At 41.7% G+C, this 7460-nt stretch overlaps 1 pseudogene; it reads right to left on the bottom strand.

Annotated features, from left to right (window-relative positions):
* Nucleotides 1–244: 244 nt before the first annotated feature.
* On the bottom strand, nt 245–5986 carry LOC147109946 (myelin-associated glycoprotein-like; annotated as a pseudogene).
* Nucleotides 5987–7460: the final 1474 nt, after the last annotated feature.

Genomic DNA, 7460 nt, shown 5'->3' with positions numbered 1-7460 from the left:
GATAGACTGGCCGTAGAGTGACGAGGGGCAGATGAGCCTTTAACACTTCCCTACTTGCACCACAGAAACACTTGATCTCTTTAATCCTCCCGTTTACAAACCTTAGCAGGGTTTTAGGGTCAATGCTCTCATGGGTTAATTATGTGAAACAATAGATTCTCACAGGCAGAACATCTGATGCCATGGCCCCTATTAAATCTGTGAATGACACTAGAATTTAAGTAACTATGAAGCTCAAATACCTTCATATCTTCACCACGATCAGAATCAGCAGGATAACTGCCGTGACTGCTAGTACTGAGAAGACAATTTTCCAGGGAGATGTTCCTACAATATTCAAAAAGAGTTTGCTGTTTATTATTGCTGTCAGATTACATCATGATATTTGGATAACATTTATCAGCCTGTGTAGGCAAGTTTCCTAGAAATTCTCATCTTAACAATAAGAGCCTCAGTATTTCCATCCATTCCTAAAAAGGTAGGACTGTGACCAGGCAATCAGAAGATGCACTATTTGGAAATTACCCCGAATCTATTCTCCCTACAAATTCTTAGGGTGTTTTATTAATTTAATGGAAAATGTTCAATGAGCACTGAGAGGGCATCATTTGAACTGACGTCTCCTTCCAAAGACTGACACTGAATTTCAGCAATGGATATGTCCCCTATGTAAATTTGAGATAATTGTCTTAGGATTGCTTTCCTACATGTAAAGTTCATAAGAAATCAAGATAAGAAAATGTAAATAAATAATCCCCTGTACACATCTCAGCATTGGTAACACGTGCTGAATCATTTAATGCAACTTTTTGGTGAATAAAATTAAGTGGCAGCGCGAAAGAGTGGATAGGAAGGACCTATTTCCGTTAGATGAAAGGTCAATAACCAGAGGCACAGGTTAAAGTAAAGGTAGAAGGATTAGAGGGGAGTTGAGTGGAATCTATTTCACCCAGAGGCTGGTGGGGTTACTGGAACGCACTCTCTGAAAGGGTGGTAGAGGCAGAAACCCTAATTGCATTTAAAAAGTACTTGAATATGCATTTGAAGCACCGTAACCTGCAAGGTTACGGACCAAGAACTGAAAAGTGGGATTGGGCTGGATACCTCTTTTCGGACGCCGCAGACACGACTGGCCGAATGGCCTCCTTCTATGCCCTAAATACCTATGATTCTAACTGAGATATTTTGCAAAATCGGGCCTTAAAGAACTAGCGACTCCTCTTCATACAATATGGCGTTTGAAAGGGATGGGACCAACCACAGTGAAAGCATGTGATTAATGATATGACATAATATATGTATCCAGGTATCACTCCGGGAGCCTGCCTATATCCTCGCTGCATACCTGGATCTGGTCACCTGCTATCCAATACTTCAATTCAATCTAGCATCTGCTCTTTCAATTATCCCAAATATTCTGGCTCAATTTTCAGGATTATTTCATGTTATCTTCTCATAACATCTCCATGACAATCATCCGAAGGGCAATCTGACATAGCTCTAAAATGTGTTTTATTGAGCGAGGTGGACACGTTGAACTAAATGTTCAAAACTACCAAGTTCATGAGAACAAAAGAACATAAGAAATAAGAGGAGGAGTCGGCCCTACGGACACTACAGCCTGCTCCAACATTCAATAAGATCATGGCTGATCATTGAACTCAACTCCATTTTCCCGCCTGATCCCCATATCCCTTAATTATTCTGCAGTCCAAAAATCTATCGATCTCAGCCTTGAATATACTCAATGACTGAGCATCCACAACTGTCTGGGGTAGAGAATTCCAAAGATTCACAACCCTTTGAGTGAAGAAATTCCTCCTCATCTCAGTCTTAAATGCCTCACGCCTTATCCTGAGACTATGCCCCCTAATTCTAGACTCTCCAGCAAGGGGAAAACAACCTCACAGCGTCTACCCTGTCAATCCCCTTCAGAATCTTATATGTTTTACTGAAATCGCCTCTCATTCTTCTAATCTCCAGAGTGCATAGGGCCAATCTATTAAATCCCTCTCATCCAGGGGATCAATCTAGTGAACCATTGTTGCACCACTTCTAAGACAAGTTTATCCTTCATCAGAAAATGAGACTAAAACTGTGAAAAGTTCAATTAAATAACAGACTGCAGCCGGCTACCATTACAGTGAAAGGAAACCTGACATCATATAGCGTTTAATTCATTCAGAAGATTCTGTTTTATTAACGATTGCACGCTACTTTTACTGTTTTATAATAATCCCTTCCAATCGTGACAAAAACAAGGCGGCAAAAAAAAATCCAGAAATGAGAGACAGATATAAAATGCATTCACTATTCCCTCCGCAACTTTGAATGAGTTGTTCGCCAGGCCATAAACCACTTAACATATCCATGGATTCAGAATTCAATAACCAATGTATTTGGAATGCAGCGGTCGAATGGAACTGTTATGTGCAACCGTGCAGTTACCCACAGACAATTGATTTACCAAACCGTCCACAGTATTATATTACAGGAAAATTTAGTATTTACCTTCAGATTGGAGCTGGTGTTTTTCGACAGTAAGGCCATGCTCGTTTACTCCAAAACACGAGATCTGGTGTCCAGTTCCAGTTGGGTGAATCAATGTCAGGGAGCTCTGCACCAGGTGACTATTCAACTCCGAGGAGAGGATATTGATATCTGAACTGTTCGCAGTGATGTTTCTCCCATTGATGGCCCAGGTGATGTTTGCTGGGGGATTGGCTCTGACACTGCAAGTACAATGAACCCCACTCTCAGAACTGGTGCAATTCGGCCCTGATACCATCGTGGGTTTATCTAAAAAAATAGAAGTCAAATTGAGATAGTTTCCATCAAGCAGTGTGGAGTGTATAAATGGAACCAATTTCGGCATTTAGATTAAGCAGAGAGATCACTGCACATAACGAATTTGATTAGGACCATTCAATGTTACATTCATTTAATGCTTCATCAGACGTTCCTTTCCGCAAGTTTCTAGCAAGGCAATATCTCAGGTATAAAAATGCATCAAGCCAATGAGGGATCTCACTTGAACTTATAAAATTCTAACAGGACTAGACAGACTAGATGCAGGAAGGATGTTCCCGATGGTCCGGGAGCCCAGAACCAAGGGTCACAGTCTAAGAATAAGAGGTAAGCCATTTAGGAAAGAGATGAGGAGGAATTTCTTCATCCAGAGAGTGGTGATCCTGTGGAATTCTCTACCAAAGAAGGCAGTAGAGGCCTATTCATTAAACATATTCAAGAAGGAGTTGGATATATTTCTTAAGGCTAAAGGGATCAAGGGATATGGGGAGAAAGCAGGGACAGGGTACTGAATTTGGATGATCAGCCATGATCGCATTGAATGGCGGAGCAGGCTCGAGGGGCCGAATGGCCTACTCCTGCTCCTATCTTCTATGTTTCTATGTTTCTATGTCTCTATGTCAGTTGATCCATATATTTCTTGGAACAACATGTGCGATGAGACAATTGTCCTTTGAGGAGAAAATCAGCAGATTGGGCCTATACTCGCTGGAGTTTAGAAGAATGAGAGCTGATCTCATTGAAACATATGAGATGCTGAGGGGGATTGACAGGGTAGATGCTGAGAGGCTGTTTCCCCTGGCTGCAGATCTAGAACTCGGGGTCACCGCTTCAGCATAAAGGGTCGGCCATTTAAGACTGAGGTGAGGAGGAATTTCTTCACTCGGAGGTTTGTGAATCTTTTATTCTCTACCCCAAAGGGTTGTGAATGTTGAGTCATTGAGTATATTCAAGGGTGATACAGTTATATTTTTGGACCCTAGGTGAATCTTGGGATATAGAGATCGTGTGGAAAAGTGAACTTGAGGTCGAAGATCAGCCATGATCGTATTGAATGCCATAGCAGGCTCGAGGAGCCGAATTGCCAACCTCTGATGCTAATTCCTATGTTCCTATGTTCTTATATTGTGGGAAGTCCCGAGTTACAATCTTGTAAATAAACCGACTAAATCCTCCAACATGTCCTTTCTGGTAATCACCACAATAACCTCTGCTCAGTTTTTGTCTTTATTTAATACTATAAATTTCTAACTTTGTGGTGGACTAAAATGTTCCTGCACTTCAGGGCCGCTGGGATCAGACCGCCCTTCAGATATTCTGGCGTTGCACATCCCACATATTCTTTCAGTTGGTTTTAACCAATCAGAAATACATTCTACCTGGAGTTATGTATTTGAGTCTCCATTTGGTTTTTAACAGTGTCTTTTACACAATGAATTTGGTTCAACTCGCCTTCCTTTACTGACATTTCAGCCAATATTACTGACGGATTTTGAGACAGTTGTGTGAACACTGGGGGAAAACACCGATTCCTAATCACTCTAAGACGGGTTGCTGTCCCAGTATACATTTCATAGGTTCACACAGCTCTTACATTGTACAGAAATCAATGTGGAGCTGCTCGCTTTGCCCAATTGATTGTCAGCCACGCACCAATATTCACTGTTATCATCAGAACTAATGTTGTGGAATATCTGCTTCAGTTCACCGGTGGAAGACCTGCTGATCACTTCACCATTTCGGACCAACGTTAAGTTGCCTGGAACATCCACCCGGGCCATTCTGTATAATAATAAAGGGATCCATTCTACTGCCGTTATAGAGGAATTGATAACTGATTTTTGTGCGCCATTTGGAAGAGATGAGGCCATTGGTTCTAAATGTGGTTATCAGTGCAGATGATGAAAGTAAAACAATATATGTGAAGACTAAAGAAGAATATTGAAGTAAGATGTGGTGGTTATATTGTAATCTATAAATTCAAAATTCAGCTCATGACTTTTAAGCACTAGACCTTAAGCTTATCTCAAAAATAAGCGTTATTTCCCCTCTTATCTTCAAGGATTTGAAGAGTAGTATGTTTTCCCACTTAAGGTTATATTCCTCCGAAATATCAACCAAGTGGCCATTCCTGCCAGAATAAGAAGAGTGGACTTTCCCATCTCGTAAACAGTGGTGCTGAGGCCAATTGTTGAATCCCGAGCAATGCACTAGCTTAATTGCGCCACAGGTTAGCAAGACCATAAGAAAAGCAAACCAAGTACTAGGGTTTATTCCAAGATGTAGAGAATTGAAAAGTAGGGAAGTTATGCTCAATCTGTATTGAACCTCGGTTAGACCACACTTAGAGAACTGCGTGCAGTTCTGATCGCCATATTATAAAAGGGATATAGAGGCACTGGAGAGGGTGCAGAGAAGAATTACAAGGATGATACCAGAAATGCGAGGGTATATATATCAGGAAAGGATGAACAGGCTGGGTCTCTTTACTCTTGAAAAAAGGAGGCTGTGGGGTGATCGAATAGATGTATTTAAAATAATGAAAGGCTTACAGAGAGAATGTTTCAACTTGTGTGGAAGAGCATCACCAAAGGCCATCAATATAAGGCAGTCACCAAGAAATCAAATATGGAATTCAGAAGAAAAGTTTTTCCTCAGAGAGTGGAGAGAATGTGGAACTCGCTACCACAGGGAGTGGTTGAAGTGAATAATATAGATGCATTTAAGGGGAGGCTGGACAAGCATATGGGGGAGAAGGGAATAGAGGGTTACGCTGATACAGTTAGGTCAGGAAAGACAGAAGGAGGCTCGAGTCGAGCATAAACACCGGCATGGACTTGTTGGGCCCAATTACCTGTTTCGATTACTTGATTATCCAGGCCAGCTCTCACTCTATTTAGCATACAGACAACTACTGAGCAGGTTCATCAATAAGTTGGTTGAATGAAGCGTGGAGCAGGCACTTACATTTAACATCCAGTGTAAGAGTTTCTTCATCAGTAGCTGTGGCACCGTCGACTATAAGTTTACATCCCAGCTTCTTCCCAAGATGGTCCAGTGACGGGCTGAAGTTGAAAGTGGATGAAACCTTCTGGGAACCCTCGAAACTGTTATCATGCTCTTTTGAAGTTTTAAACTCTGGCACAAATTGAGGTACAACTTTGTCATGGTTCCACATCAATTCAATGTTGGCGGATGGGCAACTGTGGATGACTAGCAATGGACACATGTAGATTTCCAATTGAATATTACAGACGTGGCTATCAAATCAGCATTCCTGAGGGCATCTGGATCACACATTGAATCTCGGAGTGGGTGGTCTGAATGGACAACCTGTGGTGATGTTTCATTTACCTATTGTGCCGTACAATGGGAGCAGTTATTGATTATCCCTGAAGCCCAGTGTCTCATCCATTGAATCTCACACTATGGCTGGCGATTGCATAACGGTAGGGAGATGATGATTGTAAATTGAACCTCGCACTGGGAGCTGTGGATGATGGTTTGGTACCGGCTCATTTATCCATGCTCCGAAATCTAGCAGATTTGTTGTGCTAGTTTACACCAGAGTAAATACATAATCTGATATATATTCTAAATGCCACTGACCTGACAGACAATAGTGTAAAGTGAGCAGATATGACACCACTGATAAAGAGGCAGAAATAACCAGAGTCCCATTAATATAACATATTTTATAATCATATGTGTTCGGTTGTCTCTGTTGGCCTGAAGTAGAGTCTCAAATGAAGCAGATTGAAGGAATATTACTCCAGAGGCTGCGTTTTAGTGACAATGCGAACCTCATGGTCAGGTTTATTCCTATTGCAATCATAGCACCCGCGGTATGTTTACGGATTCAGTGCTGAAGAAGGGAAGTGTTCCTGAAAATAATTTCCAATGTCATTAACTAAATGGAATTCCCCAGCCACATTCACACCGTGAGGACCACAAACAAATAAAAGGGAATGTTTTGCAGTTGTTGTGCAGAAGCCTTAACGGGAGCCTATTCCGTCAGTTGACTGCACTGTGCCTGACCGGGAAAGGTGGCTGCTTATTCTGAATTTATGTCAAGAGTTCCACTCTCAGCTCCACTGAGCTCAAGTAACAGAGAACAACGTAAATGATTTATGATATTTTAATAAATCATTGGACACACTAAACAATGACAAATTACACGTTACATCGTGATCCTCTTCTAACACTGGCCTCATCATTTTTGAGCAAGAATCAATTTTCAGAGGGGACTTGTCAGGGTAGATGCTGAGAGGATGTTTCTCTTCGAGGGGAAATCCAGAACTAGGGGCCATAGAGTCAGAATAAAATGTCGCCCATTTAATGTGGAGATGTGGAGGAATTTATTCTCTGAGTGTCGTGAATCTTTGGAATTATCTACCCCAAAGAGCTATGGAGGCTGGGTCATTGAATATATTTAAGGTGGAGATAGACAGATTTTTGAAATATCGGGGAGGCAAGGGTTATGGGGAGCGGGCAGGAAAGTGGAGTTGAGGCCAAGATCAGATCAGCCATGATCTTATTGAATGGCGGAGCAGGCTCGAGGGGCCGAATGGCCTACTCCTGCTCCTGTTTCTTATGTTCTTATGTTCTGTACAGTTTGATAACGAGTGGAATCTAATACGTACAGCAATACT

Source organism: Somniosus microcephalus, chromosome 12, assembly GCF_052327205.1.
Source record: "Somniosus microcephalus isolate GS21.2 chromosome 12, FLI_Smic_1.0, whole genome shotgun sequence".
In the NCBI taxonomy this organism is placed as follows: Eukaryota; Metazoa; Chordata; class Chondrichthyes; order Squaliformes; family Somniosidae; genus Somniosus; species Somniosus microcephalus.
The sequence above is the reverse complement of the archived record's forward strand: the minus strand, read 5'-3'. Positions and strand labels throughout refer to the sequence as shown.